Genomic DNA, 8,386 nt, shown 5'->3' on the forward strand with positions numbered 1-8,386 from the left:
CTCACCGTGGGCGAACTCTCACTGAAAGTGCCATCTTCCCAAACAGACTGGCGCACCCAGAACCCGCAAAGCCGAGTCCACCACCATCCCCACCTAACGCAACGCCCTGGGCCTCGGGGACCTGACATTCGCGCAACACAAACCCGCTCCCTCTCCACCCCGGGCAGGGGGAGGAGCCGCGCCGCTGCCGGTTCCCAGACCTCACCTGCTCCCGAGGCGGGCGGGGTCCCTGCGGACGAGGATCGGGCAGCTACAGAGATTGGTGTCCGCCGACCCTTTTCCTGGCCGGGAGGACCTGGCCACCGCGCCGCCCCGGAGGGCTTTATATACCCGCGGAGAAACAGAGGCGGGTTCTGAGGTCCCGCCTTTTCTTGGAATTGCAAATCCCGCCGGATGCCGTAGGCTTAGGTCGCATCCCCCTCGGAGTGGCTGTCACCTCAAGGGAGGGGCGGCCACGGGAACTGAGGGTCAGTCCCTTTACCAGGAAAGACACTGGGCAACACCAAGTGCAGCCACCCCTGGGGGCATGAAAGTAAGAATGATACTTACAGGGGCACGTGGGTGGCTCAAAGGGTAAGCGTGGGACTGGGCTCAGGTCAAGATCTCTGGGCTCAGGGTTAGTGGGTTCCAGCCCCGCCTGGGGCTCTGCGTGGACGATGCAGAGCCTGCTTGGAGTCTGCATCTCCCTTGCTCTTGCTCGCTCGCTCGCTCGCTCGCTTGCTCTCTCTGTCTCTCAAAGTAAATAAACATTAAAACTTTTTTAAAAGAATGGTTCGTTAAATTTTTATTATGATATATTTCAGATGTACAAAAAAGGTACCATCACACTTGTATCTAAGTCCCATAATGTAATGAAAGGATACATTACTACAGCTGAAGAGTCCTGTATAGTCCCTCCCTGCCTCTTTGCCTCCTCCCCTCCCCTCTGAATTCCATCTCCCCTCCTCTCCCTCCTTTCTCCATTCTCAAGCCATCCATCTCATTTAGTGAAGGTAGGATCTGACCTAGTAGCCAAGTGTAGTTATTTTGGAAGTTCCAAAGCAATCCAAGTGTCATGCACATGACTTCCTTGTTCCTTTTAATTCCCACGGAAAATCAAGAAGATACATAATCCGTTTGTATACTTTCACTCCTTGAAGCAATTTTAACAAAGGGGATACCTTGGGGTGCCTCGATGGCTCATTTGGTTAAGCTGTGACTTCAGCTGAGGTCATGATCTCACAGTTCACAGGTTCCAGCCCCCACTGAGGCTCTGTGCTGACAGTTAATAGCCTGGAGCCTGCTTCAGATTCTGTCTCTCTCTCTCTCTGTTACTCCCCTATTCATGCTCTGTCTTTCTCTGTCTCTCAAAAATACATAAATGTTAAAAAGAATTAAAAACACAAACAAAAGAGATACCTTAATTAAAAGCATTACATCAATTTTCTTGTATTTATTTTACTAAATGATACTAAAGCCTTCTAAATCTCCACTGAAAATAGTAGTAAGACAGAGTTGGAAGGTTTGGATAAAAATGTTTGAATATTTAGCTTCCATATGCAGGACTGAGAAGGACCAGGCCAGTGCTCTGGGCTGCACAGCAAACCAACTTTAAGCCAGCCCACAGTACTGCTCATCCTGAGTGGGAATCCACAGAACACAGCCCACATACCACATACCGACCGCACTATCACAGGAGCAATGTGGACGTGCAAGAACACTAGGATGACTTCTTGGAGGAGGTGCTCCCAGAGCTGCAGGAGAAGTAGGCTGAGATGGAAGATATAAACATGTGTGACAACCTGGGGGGAGAGGACCACTTTGAGGGGAAGGTCTAGGTCGAGTTTCACGGAGGAGGGAGGCAGCACAGACCTTGGCTGACCTCAATAACCACTGGTTCAACTGGCAAGTCGTGCTTCATGCAAGGTTGTCTCCTGTCACCAACTTCCTCGGAGTCTTTCTGAGGGCAGTATGAGGTGGGGGCTGGTACCTGCAGGGGCTTCTGCACCTTCAGGCACCTTTGGCCCACCCAGCTCCTAGAACCTATATGGGAGGGGGCCCAGCACTAGCCCTGAGCACCATCCCAAAACTAGCACCTAAGTCTGAACCCCAAACCAGCTGGAACTCCAAACCCCTGAGCCCAAGATCAGTCTGGAACTCCAATCGGGAGATCAGTCCCTGTGCACCTGTCCTGATACCACCAGGGAACTCTGGTCACCCTAGGGTCCCCTACCCACCCCTGTCCCTGAGAAAGAAACCAACAATGTTCTTCAGACAATGGGCATGACTGCTTCTGAGACTCTGGCTCCCTTGACCTCCTCCCCTAACAGGCACAAATGTTCCTGGCCAGGACCCCTCCTGAGAGCTCCCTTAAGTCCCCAGTGCCACCTCTCCAGGCTCCAGAGTATAATTTGCTCAACAAGGGACCTTCTCTTACCACCTGCTCTGAGTAATGTTCTGTAGTGAAGGTTTAAAACAAAAAGGATTAGTAAAGAAGACAGTCTCAAATGTTTACAGTGCTACTTATCTCTGGCTGAAAGTTAATTTAAATGTATTGTTTCCTTATCAGCAATAAGATCATACTTCTAAAGTCAGATTTTCTTATTTCTCAATTCAAAAGTGTTTAGAGAGAGAAATGCTTTACGTTAGATGGAATGTTGTTTACATTCTATTTCTTGTTTCTACATTTGTTTCTACATCATGTAGAAATATTTTGTTTCTGTATTTCTTATTTCTACATCATGTTTATTCTATTCTCAGTGTAGTATTTACTTTTATATTGTTTCTCAATTTTAACTTTTTTCAAGTAGAAAACATATTAAAATTCAGACTTCTGAAGGTTAAGTTCATTAATGCAGTTAATGTATTTGTGTAAGTTTCAGAGAATCATGTTTATAGGGTGACCAGTGAGCTTACGTCCTTATTTTCTCCATGCCTGCTGAGTGTTTCTTAAAGAAAGAGTTGACATATTTCAAGGATTGGAGATTTTGGCCTAATTTCTTTTTTTCCCCTGGAAATCTTAGAGTCCCCTCTATTAGATTCATATAGGCACTTAATTATAAGCAAAAACTGATCAATATAGGATCATAGGATTTGAAAGACATTCATGCCTTTATTTTCTAATATCTTCTGAAGCGAGGCTATTTTTCAAAGGAAACTACTTTCCTTAACTATTCTTATCATATCCTTAGCACTTCACAAGGAACAAACAGCTTTCCAACTATATTACTTCAGATCAGAAATGGTGGGGTCCCTACTGTGGCACAGAATTCCCCAGGATTCCTCATTGCATGTATCAGTTCCCTAGCAGTGTAGGAAAACTCAGTCCACCGGGTCTCAATATTCTTAAAGCAAGACCCTCCCTCACTTTGATCATATTAAATGTGGAAATACTGAAGGGGATAGAAATACACTCTGAAAAAGCTACATACTGTATGATTCCAACCATTCTAGAAAGGGCAAAATGATGGAGATAATAAAAAGATCAGTGCTTATTCACAGTTTGGGAGGAGGGAGTGCTGGGAAGAACTGGTAGAATACAGGGATTTTTAGGAAGTGAAACTGTTCTGCATGATACTGTAATGGTGGCTATGTGTCATTATGCCTTTGTCAAAACCTCACGGAATGTCCAGCACGAAGAGTGGACCCTAATGGGCTATGGACCTTAATTAGCAATAGTGAATCAATATTGGCTCATCTGTTATAAAAAATGTACCAGTTAAGGCAAGGTGTTATTAATAAGGGAAACTGGAAGGGAAACAAGGAGGCAAAGGGGAACTCTTTGTACTTTCTGTTCAAAACTCTCCTGGAACTACTTTGAAACATAAAGTATTAATTTTTAAAACTCCAGTTAGAGGGGCACCTGGGCGGCTCAGTCTGTTGAGCAAATGACTTTGGCTCAGGGTATAATCTTGCCTTCCATGAGTTCTAGTTCCTCATCAGAATCAGGCTAGCTGCTGATAGCACAGAGCCTGCTTTGGATCCTCTGTCTCCCTCTCTCTCTGCCCCTCCCTTCCTTGCACTCTCTCTCAAAAATAAATAAAAATGTGGGCACCTGTGGCTTAGTCGGTTAAGCATCCAATTATGGGTCAGGTCATGATCTCACAGATGGTGAGTTCAAGCCCAGGGTCTGGCTCCATCCTGACAGCTCAGAGCCTGGAGCCTGCTTCAGATTCTGTGTGTCTCTCTCTCTCTGTCTGTCTCTCCCCCGCTCAGGTGCTCTCTCTCTCTCTCTCTCTCTCTCTCTCTCTCTCTCTCTCTCTCTCTCGTTCTCTCTCTCTCTAAAAAATAAGAAACATTAAAAAATAATAAATAAATATTTTTAAAAAATATATAATAAAATATAAAACTCCAGTTGGTAAATGAACAGGAGATATGAAGAGACATTTCATCAAAGAAGATGTACATGGCAAACAAACATGTGAAAAGACATTCAACATCACCAGCCAGTGGGAAATGCAAATTAATACCTTGGTTAGATGTCACTGTGCACCTATGAGAATGGCTAAGATAAGCAGCAACATTACTAACTGCTAGTGAAAACACAGAGAAAACTGGGTCTCTCATACATCATTCATGGGAATGTGAAATGGTACAACCACTTGGGGAAAGTTTCTTTGTTTGAAAAATGTGTGTTTATTTATTTTTTTATTTTTAATGTTTTATTTATTTTTGAGAGAGAGAGAGACAGCTTGATCAGGGGAGGATCAGAAAGAGAGGAGGACAAAGAATCTGAAGCAGGCCCCAGGCTCTGAGCTAGCTGTCAGCACAGAGCCCGACGCGGGGCTCAAACCCACAAACCGAGAGATCATGACCTGAACTGATGTCGGAGGCTTAACTGACTGAGCCACCCAGGCGCCCCTATTTATTTATTTTTGAGAGAAGGAAAGGAGTGCATGTGGAATGAGGGAGGGACAGGGAAAGAAAGGCAGAGAGAGACAGAGAATCCAAACGGGTTTCGAGCTTTCAGCAGAGAGTCTGATACAGGACTCGAACTCACGCACTGCAAGATCATGACCTGAGCTGAAATCAGACACTCAACTGTTACCCAGGTGCCCCTAGAAAGGTTTCTGAAGAAATGAAATATGCACTTACCATAGAACCCAGCAATGGCGCTCCTGGTATTTAACCCAGAGAAATGAAAATCTATGCCCACCCAAACCCTGTACATAATTCTTTACAGCAGCTCTACTTGTAATAGAGCCAAACTAGAAGGCATCAAAGTGTGCCTCAATAGATGGATGATTCAAGAAACTCTGGTACATCCATACCATACTCAAATAAAAGGAACAAATTATTTAGATAGACACAACTATAGAGAAATCATAAAGGCATTATACTGAGTGAGAAGAGTCACCTTCAAAAAGCCACATACTTTATGATTCAATTCATATAAAGTTCCTGAAATTATACACTTCTAGAGACAGAATAAAGATTAGAAGTTCAGGGATTGGTGATGGTGGGCAGGGAGATGGATGTATATGAGCAGCAAGAAGTAGCATAAGGGAGATCTTTGTGGTGGAATTGTTTTGATGAGAGCAGTAGGTACCCAAATTTACAATAAATTTATACCATTGTGCCAGTGGCAATTTCATGGTTTTGACGTTGCACTATAATGACAGAAGATGTAACTCCTGTAAGAAACTAAAAGGGACGCAGGACTTCTCTCTACTATCTTTGAAGCTTCCTGTGAATATGTAATTATTTCAAAGTAGAAATTCTTTTAAAGACAAGTATGAGTTGACATATTTACAACACAGAAATGACAGTATTAGGATCAGAATATACAAAGAATGGCTACAAATAGAAAGATTAAAGCAAACAATCCAATAGGAGAATGGGAAAAGAATTAAACAGAACTGCAGAGGAAACACAACTGGCCAATAAATATGAGAGAAGATGCTCAGCCACGGAGGAACTGGAGAAATATAAAGGAATACTGATACATTGTTATTTCATTCCCTTCAGATTGGGAAACATTTGTAAACCCAACAATCTGAAGTGTTGACCAAGACGTAGGTAAATTGGAACCTGATTCAGGTAGTAGTATAAAATAGTGCAACATTGTGGAGAGGAGTTGGTAGTAAACTGAACATGTACGTAAGTTTTGACGCATCAATTCCACATTTTGGTTTATGCTTTTCCTGTTGGTATATATCTTAGAAAAAAAAAACCCACACAGCATGTCAAAAATGTGCACAAGGAGACAAGAGCAGTCATTTTAGCACTGTTGGAACACCAAATTTTGGAAACAGCTTAATTGTCTGTCCTTTATGAAATGGGGAAATAATATACAATACTATTTATTGGATGGAATATTAGGAATGATTTTAAGAGAATAAACTATAACACACACATTGACATAGATATGAGAAACAAAATGTTGAGTTCAATCAAGTTGCAGAAGTATACATAGAGGATTACAGCTTTTTTGGTGGGGGAGAGAAAGAGCGGTGGGGAGGGGCAGAGGGAGAGAGAGAGAATCGTATGCAGGCTCCATGCTCAGCTTGGAGTCAACACTCAGTGGGGAGCCTCTTGTGGGGCTTCACATGGGGCTCACCTCAGGGCTCACCAGGGAGCTCAGTTAGGATCATGACCTGATCCAAAATCAAGAGTTAGATGCGCAACTGACTGAGCCACCCAGTCACCCTGAATTATAACATTTAACTCAGCCTGACATGCATATACAACAGTGTTCATAGTGTTCCTGGATATGTGTGTGTAAAACAGCGTGTGTTAAAAAGGCTATAAAGACATGCAGTAAACTCAGGATATTGGTTACCTCTGAGAAAAGGAGGGAAAAATGAAACTGGAGATGAAAGGTAAAAAGAATCGCAAATTTATCCACAGTATTTTATTTATTGAATTTCAAAAAATTGAAATAACTATGGTAAAATGCCAACAGTTGTCAGTTTGAGGCAAAAGGATAACAAAAGGTGGGTGACAAAAGAAGTGTTTTTTATAGTATATTTGTACTTATAGAAGTATATTTTCTTTGCTATTTTGAAACATACTCCACACAAACCCAAACTGGGTTTATCCCAGAATACAAGATTGTACAAGAAAACCATTAATTAATATAAAATATCACAGGAACAATTAATATAAAGTCAAAATTGTCTCAAATACAAAAATCTGTTTGATAATATTCACAATGTGTTCTAGAAAAGAGTTATTTTAGAATAGTCACAGGAAGGTTTCTTTTTTAATTTGAGGAAGACTTGAGGCAACATCAATCCACACACACACACACACACACACACACACACACACACACACCTCTGAACCAGAAGTGGCTTGGGGTATGGCAGCCAGAGTGAGTGTGTGTCTGAATGAGCATGTGCAGGTTGGAAAAGGTGATGTGAGGAGTAGTCCATGGTGAGGGGAAGTAGGGTTCTGAGAGACTCTGAGAAAATACAATCCACAGAGAAACCAAAACAGGCACAGAACAGGGAGACCCTCACCCTCAGACCTGCCTCTGCTCCCCAGTGTCGTGCTATGCTCTCTAGTATTTCACAGACTCAGTTCAGAAAAGTTACAGTCCAGGGCATCTGGGTTGCTAAGTTGGTTAAATGTAAGACTTCAGTTCAGGTCACAATCTCAGTGATCCTGAGTTCGAAGCCTGCATAAGGGCTTTGGGCTGTCAGTTCTGATCCTGCTTTGGATCCTGTCTCCCTCGCTCTCTGCCCCTCCCCCACTCATCATCTCTGTCTCCCTCCCCAAATTAAATAAACTATAAAAATTTTTAAATGTTTATTTATTTTTGAGAGAGAGAGAGAGAGAGAAAGCAACAGAGAAGAGCAGGGGAGGGTCAGAGAGAGAGAGGGAAACACAGAGTCTGAAGCAGGTTCCAGGTCTGAGCTGTCAGTAGAACCCAACCCAGGGCTTGAACCCACAAACCATGAGATCATGACCTGAGCTGAAGCCAGACACTTAAGCAACTGAACCATCCAGGAACCAAACTATTTTTTAAAGTTTATTTATTTTGAGAGAGAGACAGACTGACTCTGCACTGTCAGTCCAGAACCTGATACAGGGATCCAACTTACGACTGTAAGATCATGACCTGAGCCGAAATCAAGAGATGCCTGGTTTCCTGACTGAAGCACCCAGGTACGCCCCGTGCCAAATTATTATTAAGGAAGAGGAAGTGGGAATTGGAGAGGAAGAAGGGGAATTGGAGAGGAGAAGATGGGGGGAGAAGAGTTATTATTTTGTCAAATAAGCCTGAGTTCCTCAGGAAATGTTTCATGCAATAAAGAGAAGCAATGCTGGGGGCACCTGGGTGGCTCAGTTGGTTGAGCATCTGACTTTGGCTCAGGTCATGATCTCACAGTGAGTTCCAGCCCCGCATCTGGCTCTCTGCTGTCAGTGCAGAACTGGCTTCTGATCCTCTGTCCTCCTGTCT

The 8,386-nt window shown here is 43.3% G+C and overlaps 1 pseudogene; it reads right to left on the bottom strand.

Moving 5' to 3' along the window:
- LOC115281581 overlaps positions 1 to 8,386 on the bottom strand; it is a 12,818-nt pseudogene that overhangs the window by 1,745 nt on the left and 2,687 nt on the right.

The sequence above is a fragment of the Suricata suricatta genome, chromosome 17, assembly GCF_006229205.1.
Source record: "Suricata suricatta isolate VVHF042 chromosome 17, meerkat_22Aug2017_6uvM2_HiC, whole genome shotgun sequence".
NCBI classification, from domain to species: Eukaryota; Metazoa; Chordata; class Mammalia; order Carnivora; family Herpestidae; genus Suricata; species Suricata suricatta.